The sequence below is a fragment of the Kryptolebias marmoratus genome, linkage group LG16 (assembly GCF_001649575.2).
Source record: "Kryptolebias marmoratus isolate JLee-2015 linkage group LG16, ASM164957v2, whole genome shotgun sequence".
NCBI classification, from domain to species: Eukaryota; Metazoa; Chordata; class Actinopteri; order Cyprinodontiformes; family Rivulidae; genus Kryptolebias; species Kryptolebias marmoratus.
In genome coordinates this window covers 16135402-16150158 of record NC_051445.1, presented here as the reverse complement: position 1 = coordinate 16150158, position 14757 = coordinate 16135402, and the positions used below count along the sequence as shown (strand labels likewise).

At 40.1% G+C, this 14757-nt stretch overlaps 1 protein-coding gene across 6 annotated transcripts in view; it reads right to left on the bottom strand.

The window, feature by feature from the left end:
- phactr4b (phosphatase and actin regulator 4b) overlaps window positions 1-9275 on the bottom strand; it is a 36150-nt gene extending 26875 nt beyond the window's left edge. The window contains exons 1-2 of one of the 6 annotated variants that reach the window (XM_037980445.1): window positions 9182-9275; window positions 8530-8822 (exon numbers count right to left, since the gene is read on the bottom strand). The gene's annotated coding sequence lies outside the window, so the exon portion shown is untranslated. Of the gene's footprint in view, window positions 1-5302; window positions 5688-5766; window positions 5938-6754; window positions 6905-8428; window positions 8823-9181 lie in introns of those variants that run through there. The other 5 variants (XM_017433269.3, XM_037980448.1, XM_037980446.1 and 2 more) reach the window with 5 other exon arrangements.
- Window positions 9276-14757: the final 5482 nt, after the last annotated feature.

Genomic DNA, 14757 nt, shown 5'->3' with positions numbered 1-14757 from the left:
GGAGGGCCACTATCCTGCATGTTTTACTTGTTTCTCTGCTCTGACACACCTGATTTGAATCAATGGGTGATTAACAGGTAATTTAACCTCTGAATCAGGTGTGTTGGAGCAGGGAAACAAGTAAAACGTGCAGGATGGTGGCCCTCGAGGACCAGGGTTTGCCTACCCCTGGTCTAATATATAGATCATAGAGCACAAAGTATAAAGAAAAAGGACAAACGTCTTCGTCCAGGCTTCGACCAGCCAAAGTGACAAACTAAACTAACAGCTTCATGCAAAAGTGTAGAGGTTTTATTATGAGCTAATGTAGCGAAAGTGCTGCATGTTCCTACTGAAGAAGAAGCAACAAAATGCTCTGTAAATAACAGGGTAATATAAAACTGAAGGTAGTGGGAAGGTTTATAAAACTGCATTTGCATAAACTGCCATAAAAGCCATAATTGCTGCTAAAATGTGCAACTTTTTAATGTTTTTTATGTAATTTTTCTTTGCTCCTAACAGAATTTACACATCAGTAAATGATTGTTTTGGGCTTAAAGTAACTAAAACGCTTCAGGGTTTCCGTAAAAATTGTGCTAGAAAACAGCAAATATTTCTCTCCTTTGTTTACAATTTTATTTTGACGTTTCGGAATATCTCGGCACACCTCAGCTGCACATGACGCCAACAGATAAATTTAAAAATGACTCTACTTCTGTCGACTCTCGTCCTCACGGCTTTCTTTTCAAAAAAAGAAGAACTTTTCGCTTTCAACCTGGTGTCTCTGATTCTATCATTCTACCTCCAATTTTGTTTACATCCAGGGATTATTTTACCGACTCAATATCAGTTGCTCTCCAAAACTGTCCGAAGTGAACTTGTCAATGTTTGAATGTGAACAAACGACTCAAAACTGTTGGCAACAAAACCTGACTCTGCTGATTTTCGCAAATTTATTACAAATTATACTGCAGATTTGAATATGTGATGGTGAATGATGCGTATGTAGTGGTTCTTTTTATTATTGCTGATAAATGTAAACAAAAAATTTGGCTTTTTAAACATAATTTTGAAAGCTTTTTTAGCTTTTCACTTTTGGACCTAGATGCAAATCGAACTAGTCATAAACTTGTTAAACTTATCGAATTTAAACCCCATTTGTCCAAACAGAGGCTTTTCATAATGCTACATATAGCAGGTAAGATATTATTTATTTATAATTTTTTCACAGAAACCATCTTGGAAATGGCCAAACTAAGGTTTTAATAAAATCGATCTAATTTCATGACATTACACTGATGATTTATGAAGCTGCTGAATACATTTATCTGTTGTGGAAGAGGAAACATCGTTTTTCCAGTTGGCTGAGGGAAACAGACTGAGATGAGTTTTAAGGTAACACTGAGAGGGGAAGGATAGATCACAGCAACGATTACAGAAGGAGGAGATCGATTGATGCCTCTGAAGATTTGCAGACTCAATAAGCTGATGGACAGAAGGTCGAGCTGTGATATTTTTACTTGTTGGCTCTAAACTTTCAAATGCCAAAACTGGATCATTTGCCTTCTCATATTAAATTAAACTTTTTAAAATGATGTGTTGACCTGACCACGCTGTAAGGAGTTAAAGTTTCTTCTTCTGGCATAAGTTGGATAATAAATCAACAAATAAAATATTCAAATCTGTCACTTACAAAAGGCAATTAGGGCTGCACTATATATCAAACATTTATTGTCACTGCAATATTATTTTGTGCAATACTGGTAATGCAAAAGAATTGCCTGAACTGCAATAAATCATAAATTACTATATTCTAAGTGCCGATCATTCACGCTCCGCAGGCCAATTCTAATCTGAAGGACTCTTAATGCCCACACCTGGTTTAGATGATAGTGACCAAGATGCTCGTGCAAACTCTGAGGGTTGTGAGCTTTGATGCCAGAACAGGAAACGAAGAGTGAGAACTGATATTATCATCACAACATTCGATACTAGTAACGCAACTGCCTCTTCGTATCTTTTCACGCAACCTTAAAGGCAGTATCCTCCACGGAGAAAATGCCACTTCGTTTATTGATTCTGTCTATTGTAAAAAAAAAAATCAAACCTTCAATAACTGCAAACTCAAGTTCTGCTCCCTTTCGCATTTTATTTTTAAATGAGAGATTTCGGCACATCGTGGCAGGAAACGTTTATTAATGAGAGCAAAGTTCTGCCTTTGTAGATGGGGCACTACAAGGAGCTCAAACCCTGTCAAAGTATTAGTTTGAATCATCTGAAGTGAGGTTTTGTGGAAAGGTTGGAAATATTTATATCTTACCTGTTGTAGGTAACTCCTTGAACAACCACCGTTTGGAGAAACAGAGCTCAGACTAGTCGTTAGCTCATCAAAACACTGTTTGTCCAAAGTGAGCTATCGACAGCAGGTAATATATTCATTGATATAACTTTACCACAGAACCCCACTTCAAAGGATATGGACTCTAACTTTAAAATAATTCATTAAACATGAGATTTTCATGCTGTAACCAGCAAACATGTCTACTGGAGAAAACATCTATTTAACATTAAATTCAGACTGAAGTGTAAAAATTTGATCTTCCATCTCTGACTGTAATCACACAAACACTACTGGCATGTACTAGTACGGTCTTTTTTTGTTGTTGTTTGTTTATTCTGTAACTCTACAGTTTCACTTGCTTTCCCAGAATTAGAGTCAGAAACGGGGACTTTCATACGTTTTTTTTCCTACCACCCAGGGCTCAAATTTACTCCAAAGAGCCGGAGACAAATTTATCTCCGTCTCATTAGTAGCTCCCTATCCAACCCAATGACGTAAAACACACAGTGACCAAATAAAATAATCATTAGTTTCAGAAGTAGATGGTACGAGATAAACACACAGTTCAGTCAAGGACATCTCTGTTCTTTACAATAAAATAGCTGCAAAACCACGTATTGCACTCAAATCCAAACCCGAAACGAGACTGTAACATTCCTTCAGTGGCTCTCCCAACATTACTGCTGCATTTCCCTGTAAAGTATCCTTCTGGTGGTCTAATGGTGCTCCATATTATCTTACATTTGAGCGAATTACTGGTCCAACTAAATTACAGCCTCATTGGCTTGTGGGCTAATGTTATTTTCAATGCTGAAATGAGACAAAAGTCCCCTCGGACTCTGCGACCGGCCTGAAAGCACGTGAGACACTTTGACGTGGCCCTTAATGTACTGAATCATCGATGTTCTGACATGACGTAAAGTTCCATCTGCTAAAGGAATGTCTGCATGCACAGCAGTGTAAGCTCAATATATGTACAAGATGGGTTGTTTAATTATTTATTCCTCTCTGAGGTTAGTTAAGGCAGGGTCAAAGGTGAACTTCCCTCCCAGCAGAAGGTTCTGTAATCCTGCCTGAAACGACACAAAGCCAACAGACCGGAGAAGAGCCCAAATATCGGAGGGAAACAGGCAGACGCATTCGTGGCTACAGATGAAATATTTTACACTCCCGCCCGACGCCTGCCGCAGACTCGGCTGGGAGACTCAAAATAACCGAGGAGAGTGCTGAATGTTCAACAGAAGTATCTCTGGAGTCTGAAAGTTAAACGGGGTTAGACCAACGAATACTGACTTATTTCTAAAAAACAAATCAGTCTTTTATGACAGAAACCTTTCCTGTTTTAGGCTCTCTTTATTTTGGCATTTATTAAATGCCCAAATAATTATTTTTTTAATACTTCCCTTTTTTAATACTTCCCTCAAAATCACAAGTTAAAATCCATTTTCTTCGTACCTGGCAGCACTGCCTTTTAACTGTCGGACTTGGCTCAAATGGCTCCTCGCAGCAGTTTGCTGGTTTGTCCCGTTCCTCCTGACAGAACCGGTGGAACTGAGTCAGGTTTGACTTTGTTGTCCTTAAGCCACTTTAATCCCTAATCTGTCCGGATGCTGAGGGTCAGTTTCCGTTTGAAGACCCTTTAGTTCCCAAGCTTTAACTTCCTGCCAGACGATTTTCAGTCTTTCCACAGGATGTTCTTTCCTCGTGATACCATCTATGTTGTGAAGTGCTCCAGTCCCTCCCGCAGCAAAACAATCCCCACAACATGATGCTGCCACCCCCGTGCTTCATAGCTCGGATTATGTTTTTGGTCTTGTAACCTTCTTCCCTTTTTCCTCCAAATGTAGAAATGGTCATCATGGCCGAACAGTTAAATTTTAGTTTCATCAGACCACGGGACACGGCTCCAAAATTAAGGTCTTTGTCCCTGTGAGTATTTACAAACTATATTCTGGATTTTTTTTATGTTCCTTTCAAAGTAAAGGCTTCTTCTTCACTGAGTGGCCTTTCAGCCCATGTTGGTACAGGACTCGTTTCTCTGTGGTTAATGACTCTGTTACCAGCTTCATCTTTACTTTTGCTTTTGTTTTGCGGTTGATGCACACATTTCACACTGAACCACGTTCATCTTGGGAATTCAGAACTCGTCTCTGTCCTGAGCGGTGTGATGGCAGGACATTCCCGGGGTGTTTGGACTTGTGGATGAACCTTCATGTTTCTGGAAACTAGACCCAAGGATGAAGCAGAGTTATGGAGGCTGATTATTCTCTTCCTGATTTCTTGGATGATTTATTTTGATTTTTCCCACACTGTTAGACAAAGAAGCAGAGCATTTAAAGTGTGCCTCCAAGTCACCCAGATGCTGTCAAATAACCAAATAAAAGTTTCCAAAGCCATGACATCATCATCTGAGGTTTTTAAACTGTTTAAAGCCAGAGTAATCTTAGTGCATCTAAACTGGTGACTTTGAAGAAAGTAATAAAAAAATTGTCTAAAAAACTGTTTTCAACTGTAAATAAAACAAAGCTCGAGCAACACAGACGGAAGAAATTAAATAATGATTGAATAATGCCCTGTTTCACTTGCTGTTCCTGTCCTGCTCACTGCCAGAATATACCCGTGAAAACGGGATGTTGATGTCCTAGTTCCCTTTTGCGTTGTTAACCCTCTCCGTACCCTTCACCGTGCAGATCACATATATATGAAAGCCATGATCCTGTCCGAGCTGTGCACGCCACGAGCTCCGTTTTTCACAGTCTCTGTCAATGTTCAAAACCATCCCGAATCCGTTAATGAACCGGGACAAACTGATTGAAAACAGACTTGATGCGCACCGCCAGCTAATGACACCACCTCTCAATTAAAGACTAATTATTCTAACAGAGTCAATTAACGAGCCAACCTCTCCTCCCCACACCATCAATCACCCTCACCCCTAAAATCGACCACAGCTCTATAAGAACACGTCGTTTGAGAACTCACATCCTTCCCGTGGGCGACGGCTTTCGAAGACTAGAGACGAGCTGAGATTCTGGCTTCTTCTTGGCTTCCACAGACACGCTCTCCAGGAACAGGAGGCGCCAATCAGGTATGTGAAAGTAGCCGTTTCAGACCTCTTCGAAGCCCCAACTGTGTAATCATCTGCGGAGCGCACACACCCTCACTGGCGCGTCCCGCTAGCACTGATTCAATTACGACGGGAGCGGAAATGGCATCAGCTGGTTGGGTTATGGCGTCTTTAAATAGCCATTTGCTTCTCACTCCAGGGCTCCAGGGTTTGGGCGAAAAAAGAAGAAAAAAAGTCGCCAAATCAGTGAAAAACACTGATTAACTTCACTTTCTGATCTGAAACCCTATTAGACTTTTTAGCGTTCAGGTAACGTTGCCTGAGGTGAAGCAAGCTGATCGCGGGCATCATTCTGCAAGAATGAGCACAGTTTCCTCACCTGGCTCCAAAACGGATGGACGAGGGCATCCTGTTCCCAATCCGGGCCGGGCGAGCGTCACCACCGAGCCTGCCCCAGAAAAGCGCCACTCACCACAGGGACCGGTGGCCCACTTTTACAAGGAGCCCAAAAAAACCCTAATGCTCCTCGTCTTTGCTAAACTTTTCCTCCCCGGCGTCCCACCAACCTCTCCGTGGGCTGCAGACTCTGAGCCGAACGTCTGGTCGTAAACACGCTCTAACACGGCCCCACGTGCATGTTCCTTTATGTTCCAAAGGGCCCGGAGCCAAGCCGTCCATTTCTGCTCCCTGCCAAGGGGAGGGGATGCATTGGAGACATTAAGCAGAGAGCTTTGAAGGAATCTCGAGCGCAGATCGGCCTCATCTGTGGTCTAACCGAATCAATCAGGCCCAGATGACAGCTTAACCATCGTGGTTGCCTCTTAATGGCCCATTAAAGAAAGCACATCCAATGGGAAGTGGGAAGAGATGCAACACAAGGAAGGGTTTTTTCTTTCTTTCTTCTTCTTCTTCTTCTTGGAAGAGCAAATTAACTTCAGGAGCTATTAGGCAGATGAAACCAGAGGAAATACATGTTGCGGCAGAGGAACCTGATCAGAACCCTCGGGTTCAACAGGTTTCACATGTGACCGAAGCACCAATTTTACACCAAATTAACACAACAATAGGAGATGCATAAAACAAAATCATAGGATTTCTCAGGGGAAGAATGGTTCTTTCTATCATGGAATAAAGAAATAATAATAAAAAATATATAATCCAGGTCCATAACAGCACAACGCTGCCAGGCTGCAGATACTCCATAGCACCTAAATATCAGTCACACAAGCACAGATCTTGACGGAAAGATGAAGGTATATCTTCCATCTTTGCCCCTCAACAATCTGAGAGGACTGGGCTGCTGCTTTCTAATATTGCATCCCCGAGATTAGACTAAGCCTTTTTTTATCTCCTGAAGCAAAAATTACCTGAGGTGTTGACTCGGCTTAAGGCGTGAAACGCATCCGATCTGTGAGCTGTGGCAGCGGGCAGAGTGAGGAGGACGGAGCCGCGGTGTGTGTGTGTGTGTGTGTGTGTGTGTGTGTGTGGAGGTTTCCAGCCTCTCTCACTGAGAGCCGATCTCTGCGGGCTGGAGATGCTGCTCAGTCGGTCCGAGAGAGACAGGAGTGAAGTCAAAACAATGCAACTTCCGGGACAATCCTTCAAAATAAAAGGCACAACTCCTACAAAAAACATGTGAGGGGACTGATTTGTCGACGTCTAACGGGTGCTCAAGCACGGGGAAACCGGGGTGAAGTCAGACTAATACAACTTCGAGGGCACATATTTCAAAATAAAAGCGGGTCGCTTGCAAATATAAGTGAAATAAAATAAATTTACCAAGTCAAGCCAACACCTCAGATATTAAACTGCTACTCAAACACAGGGAAACCGAGGTGAAGTCAGAATAATACAACTTCTGTTCTGATATTTTACAATAAACGCACAATTTTAAACAAAAGTGCTAGTGAACTATTTTACCGACTCCAACGCCTCACACAAAATTACTACTCAGTCACCAGGAGACCGCAAGTCAAGTCAAAAACACCGATAAATACAACTTCCGGTTCAGGTCTGCAGAAAAAAGCACATTTAAACCAAGACAAACTAATGTTTCACGTTAGTGGATACATTAGGCACGTTCTATTTTTCGTAAATGTCAAAATAGAAGTCTTGTACCACTTAATATGTATTAATAAAGCTTTTGAGCACATTTTCCCTGCAAGAGACATGTAAGAAGATTTTCAACCTCTGAGAGCGGATTCTCTGCAGACCGGAGATGCTGCTAATAAAGTCAAAACAACACGACTTTCGGTTCCACTTCAAAATAAAGGCACATTTCCTACTGAACAAGTGAGATTATACTAATTTACTGTTGCTGACAACATTTAACACGTTCTATTTTTTTCATAAATGCCAAAATACAAGCATTAAACCTTTTACTACTATATTAAATAGTAACAATACAACCAAGAACGATATAAAGTCTTAGAAGAAGGAAACCAGAGTGAAGCCACAACTTCCGGTTTGAAACTCCACAATAAAAGCACCCTTTCTACAAAACAAGCGAGATTAAGCTAATTTAATGTTATTGGAGATACGTAACACGTTCTATTTCTTCATAGATATCAAACTACGAAGCTTGTGTAATAAAGCTTTAAAATGTGTAAATACGACTACAGCACTTTTTGTATGCAGGGAATTGCGTCTCAAAAGTCTGTGCTTTTAAAAGAAATCTTTTTTAATGACCTGTAATTGTAAAATAAACAAACAAACAAAAGGAGCCCTACATGTGCAACAAACAAATCAGCCGAACACTTGACGACACGCACCACATTACATCCTAACATCCACACGCATCCTTTGTGTTCGTGAACGCGACATGAATCAGTGAAAAATGGAGAAAGAGCAGCGCTGATTTCCCTTAAAACTAGGAGGGAAGGAAGGGGTGGGGGGATTACCCTCCCCAAGCCAAGCCAGGCCAAGCCAGGCACCCGGGATGTGCAGAGGAGCCCAACATTCATGCGCAGCATCGTATTGCAGTCCTCCTGATCTCAGCACAACTTGCAGGTTTTACCGTCTGCCCTCCGGATCAACCTCACCCGGCTCGTTCGCTCCTCATTCATCCCTCCTCCTCTTCATCCTCCTCCATCTGAAAACAGCTACAACCGCTTTAAAAACAGCCGCTCGGTCGTTTCCTCACCTCACACTTTCCCCTCTCTTCTTCTTCTTCTTCTTCCAGCGGCGCCCCGGTCCAAACACTTCACGCTCTTCCCGGAAACCATCACCCCCTTTTTTTATTTTATTTTTTTTATTATTATCTTTGGAGGGGGAGCATCTCGGTACTGGTAGTTCTGCAGCCGATCGGTCCGCAACGCAAACAAGACCCCTCTTTGTGTGGAGAGGACTTCAGTACCCACCAGGCTTTGCAGCACATTGATCTGGGGGAGTCAGAGGGGGGTGGAGGAGCATACCATTATATTGTCCAGCTCCTCACTGTGGAGAGAAAAAAAATGCAGTTTACTCGGTTTCTTTCCTCTCTCTCTCTCTCTTTGCCATTACGAACAGATCCATGGCATTTGAACCCCCCCATGGACTAGTATTTAGCATATAGTGCTGCAGAAAAACACAGCTTAGTAATGTAAAACAAAGTTCTCTAACTGTTGATGTGTCCTTCCTGTGCTGTGTCTCACATCCAGACTTACTGCTGACATCTAATCTGCTTGACTTGAGTCAACATGGAAGAGAAAGAGGTGTGAAACCTTTAAAAACAAACTTCTCGACCTCAAAAGGGACAGTTCAGATCTTTTGTATTGGGGTTTTGTGGAAAAGGTTACAAACAAATGATATCTTACCTGCTGTCGATGGCTCTTTAAACGGCCTCAGTGTGGAGAGACAGAGGTTTAATTCTGACCAGAATGATGAGTTTCAGATTTTGGCTGTCCTAAAACAACTCAGAAAGTCACAGCGGTTCATGCCACGGGCGCCTGATTGTGGTGCAAAATGGAGAAGCAAAGATGGAGAACAAGTTCCCGTAAAGCAGGAGAGCGCGGAGGACCATATCAAGCCATTTAAAGCACTCAAAGAGCCACATAGTAAATTGGGAAATGGTTTTTCTTTCAGACATTTAATCTGGAAGACATTTCCAGACTTTTTCTTCCATTTCCTGTTGGGACAAGTTGCAACATAGTTAGCATGCTTAGTCAACATATGTGTCCCTATGGTAACCTCTAGGAATATAAGACATACTTTAACTTAGCTTAAAATGTTTGCTTTCTGGAAAAAAAGAAAGGTTTTTGGCCCATCTGAGTCCAAATGTTTTAGATGTATATGTTCAAGAAGTTTAATTTAGACTTCCCTAAACTTAATCGATAAAATGCAGGTCTTGTTTTAAAGTTGTTTTCTTTTTATTTAAGGATACTGGCAATTGGCCTTTATGGCACACGTGGGCCGTATGTTGCCCATGTGTGCCATAAAGAATATATATATGTGTGTTAAACCAACATGGCCAAATGCTGATATGAACCTGATGTAGACATGTACAAAACCTTCACTTTTAGACAACAATAAGTCAAATTCTCTGATTTTTCAGCCTAAAAACTCTACATGGAGTCTCACACTGCTGCATATGAACTCTGGCCCAGGTGGATGTCAATATAAGAGCAACATAAAATGAATATTTCCCACTTTTCATGAACTCGTGGATATGCTGCGCATACATTAGTCGAGGTTTTTATTCTATGATGCCTAATTTGTTGCCACAAAAAGATGTAGGGCAGTTTTAACACTTAAAATCAACTTTAGCTTTTTTTTTTTACATCTCTATAACTGTTTGCTGTTTGTCTGACGAGCTAACTAACTAACTAACTAACTAGCAGCTTCTGCTGAGTTATAACATGATAACATGTTGCCTTTAAGTCAATAAATGAAGGATCTAAATCATAAGTTTTGACCCCCCAGTATAGAAAACAGAGAAGTAGCTGCTCCTCTTGCTCTATGGCTCAGTTTTGCATTGCACAGGAATTATGACAGAAACAGTGGGAGACTCCTGCAGGAAGTGTCCCAGATTGCACCAGAAGTGCTACAGCTAGCTGCCGATCTTGCAAATAATGACAGAATTCCATGTAAATAATCCTGTAATGTAAAATTGACCGTGTTACCAAGGTTTATAAAATAGCTTTCACATAAACCACTGGATGTTTTGAGATTGGAGCTGTTCTAGGATGACAGCCGTCTGCATGGATCTCTTCTAATCTTTAGTTGATTTGTAAAATGTAAACCATATATACTGTAACTCTCGGGTTGTTTGTTATGCAGACCCAGTAGGCTTATTCCTCAGCAGCCATTTTGCCTTAAAGCAGCAGGGAAAGTATTCCCTGTCTGCACCTCTACATGCAGGTTTGTGCTTTCTCTACTCCTTCATTCAAACAGTCTGCTGTGAATTCAGCCCGTATGTGGGGTGAGCTCTCGCTGCAGCGCTTCTCAGCACTCTGGCTGCATCATTATGCATTGATTGTAAAAGATATTTAGGGAATTCCTCAGATTTTTTTTTTGGTTTTCTCAAGTCAGGCAAATCTGAGTAGCATTTAAAAAGGTTTAGTTCTCTTTATTCTCTAAAGTTAACACAAGATTTAATTTTTTCATCATTATCCTTATGTGCTAGCCTGCACAGATCCAGGCACCAGTGCACCCTCTTGTGTCAGCTTTTCTCTTTCTGTCAGGCTGAGGTCTGGCCCCGATGGTGATCTGCCCCGCAGGTTTTCATTATGGACATCTTAAACTTCACAATCCTGCCTTTCCTTCCTCTTACTCCCAGAACTGTTCAGTCAACTTTAAGATAACTAAAATAGTGAAAATTCAGTCATCTTTTTATAGCTTTTTACTTGATTTGTAGGCATCTCTAAACCTCGCAGCACATTGTTTGTCAGTTGCTCTGATGGGTCCAAGATTGTTGAGTTTTTCTAATGCAAAATATGAGGAGCCATGATGACAACACTTGACTTGAGTTATAAATTCAAACATTGAGCAAATTCAGAGATTACTCACACTTTTGGACATGCAGCAATGAATGTTAATCTATAATAATAAAATCTCATTGAATTGTTTCAGCTCTTGCAAAAGTATTTATCTATCATTTAAAACATGATCACAGTGTTTTAAAGATACACAAACCACTGTAAGAGTATCGGGTATGACATTATTTCTTATGGTTCCATGAAGCTGGAAGTCACTACAGTCAGTTTTTCACTGCAATTATAACAAGTAAAATTTGTTCATTTATGTAATCTGAGTCTGAAAATCCAGAGGCCACCTGCTGGTCAACTACAGGAATGACATGTTCTTGAATTCCGAGGAGCCACCAGAAAAAGTTGTGTGTAAAACTTTTCCTCTGTTTTAACCCCACAAAGATTTCATTTACCTGAAAGCAAGTTGAGTCAAAGTCTTTGTAAAGAGCACTCCTTTAACACAAGGAGTTTCATTTAAGCCCATCACTCACCCCACTTATTATATTATAGTAGTTAAAAAAAAAACAATATTTTTTTGTGCCAGTGTCTGTGTGTATGTGTTTATCTGTCATGTTAGCAAAATGTCAACTAAATCAATGGACCTTTTAATTAAAAGTAATCATAGGAGGTGCCTCTGCAACTGATTAACTTTTGGAGACAGCCAAAAGGTAGCTGAGCGTTAACACATATTCTGAGCACTTCGTACATTTCAGGACCTTTGCTTAAAACTGAACTGTTAGTCACCCTCTCTGTCTGTTAGCAAAATATCCACAGTGTGCCTGAAATGTGATCCAGCTCAGACACAGGATGTAAACATGAATAAATTAGCCCTCATTTATCACTCTGTTATCGCTCTGATTACAGCTAATGTGGATTAAACTCTGTGTCAATTTGATTTATGTGAATATTCAAGGGCTCTTGTGCCCCCCCCCCCCGCTGGCCTGGGGGCCCTGAGCTGCCGCTTGGTTCCCTTATGCCTTGGGATGAGGAAGCATTTATTAAATCCATGGGGGGTGACATTAACTAATAAAATCATTTTCTTATTATTGATCTTTGTGAATGTTTAACGCAACACATGAACAGCAGCACATCTGAGCTGTTCCTGGCTTCACACTTTATCTGCTCACAGACTTTAGGGTACAAGATAAGAGACTATCAGTTAACTTCTTGGTATTTTGTCGCAGTGTTTTTTGTTGTTTGAATGACACACTTGCCTGCCTGGGCCTGTGTATGTATGCATGTGTGTGTGTGTGTTAGTTTGTTTATACTGTCAGCAAAATATCTCATGAACCAGTGGACAGATTTGAATGAAACTCTCAGAAAGTAACAACTGAAAACGCGTCTACAAGTGATTAACTTTTGGAGTCAACCTCATCCAAGATGGCTGTCGCAGCTAAGCAACCTTAGGAAATGCAAAAACGGTTATGATTCAGCCAATTTTATAGATATTAAGCTCAAATTAACTGAACATCATCCTCAACACCTACTACGGCCACTACACATCGCATGCCTATTTTGCCTAAAACTTAGGTATTAACAAATCCTTTTTGTCTGTTAGCAAAAGATCTCATGAACAACTGGACAAATTTGAATGAATCCCTCAGAATGTAATTATTTGATGTACATTTACAACTGATTAACTTTTATAGGCAACTTGATTGAATATGTCCACCACAGCTAATCAACCTTAAACTTCCCCAAAATGGCAATACCATGGTGAATTTTACAGATATCGAGCTAAAGGTTGGTGCGGTAGTAGCTGACAGTCATTCACAACATATATTCTGAGCGCTAACAAATCCTGCAAGATCACACAATATATTGCAATATTGCATGAGATTGTGCATAATGTTATTTTCAAGGTACAGCTCTGTCATTTTTCAACATAAGTTGATATTCAAAAATTTCTAGGTCTTGGTTATTCTTAAAAATGTAAATTGTGGAATATTATTATCTTTGAACTTATCATAAAAGACATCAGGGTGATGGAAAATGTGAGCACACCATGTGGTTGCAGTAAAAGGTAGATACCACTGTGTAATATGAGCGCGACGGAAACAGGAAATGTTTATTGGGCGTAGTTAACAACAAAATACTACTGATGAACACCTGAAAAATAAATTACTGTACACGTACACAGAATTTACAGCAATGTGTGTTACTGAAAATTTGTGAATTAAAGTTAATTCCATCAGTTAGCAAATAACAGAGACCGTTTTAATTTTATTTGCATGAAACAGTCATTTCTGGTAAATATGCACACAGCAGGTTGCAGCTAATTTTATAACTTTTGGATATAAATAGCAACATTATTTCATTTATGGTTAAATTACATAAAATTAGGTGCTATAATAACTCCATAAATTGCCATCCAAAATTCAAGCATGCAAAGTTAAAATGTTTTGCTGTAGAAAAACTGTAAAATATTAGCAGCACTGACGCCAGCGTGGTTTTAAAATCAAGTATTATTTAGTGTAGTTATTAACTGTATTTTTGTAAAATGAAATAAAATACTTTTATTTATGGATATTGTTTGAAGTGTGTGTATTCAGTTGTGCAATCATTAATGACTTTACAGTAAAAACTTGTGTTGACTGATCTTATTGTGTTCAGGTTTCATCTTCTAGTTTTTTTCCATTCCTATTTATAAAGGTGCCACTTACATATTTTATTCACCTGTCAACAACATGCTTTTCCAAACAACCCCTCTGCTGATTTTCTCTTTTATTCAAACCTATTTTTAACACCTGTAGGAAAAATCCGACCAAGTGGAACAGTGTAGAAATAGCACGTGTGGAAATTAACAAAGGTCACTTATAAAGTGAACGCTGGATGTTTATGTGAAATAAAAAAGCAGATAGTCAGCAGGATGACTTCAGCAGGTTTATTTTGGAGTATCTGAATAAGAATTGTGCTTCACATTGTTTACAGGTTTTGTTTCGCTGACGCTGAAGTCAGTCAGGTATCTTATCGAAGAGACAGCGTCGATAAGTTGAACATTAATCATTACATGAAGCATTTTCCTTTGAATTGTCCCACGGCTTTCGGGACAACACCTTTTTATGACACTTCCTCAAGAGACAAGCCCATGAGAGTATTTATACTTACTGGATATCATTTTAGTGGTGACATTCTGGTACCAATGACACTAAAAGCTATCAGTGTGTTTACTTTGTGCTTCAAGCATAATTTAAAATCCATTTCTTTTGCCTGCAAACCTGTTGATACAGACAGAAGAAGACGAGATCAAACCTCGAACCTTTGTGCATGATACACCCTAGCTCTCGAGCTACATCTGCCTCACATGTAAAAATATATTTTGATTTCAGGAATGGTTTTTTTTGACCATCAAGGATTTTAATGTCCCACCAATCCATTTTTTTCCCCATTTATCTAAGACCAGATCATGGGTGCAGAAATCTGTG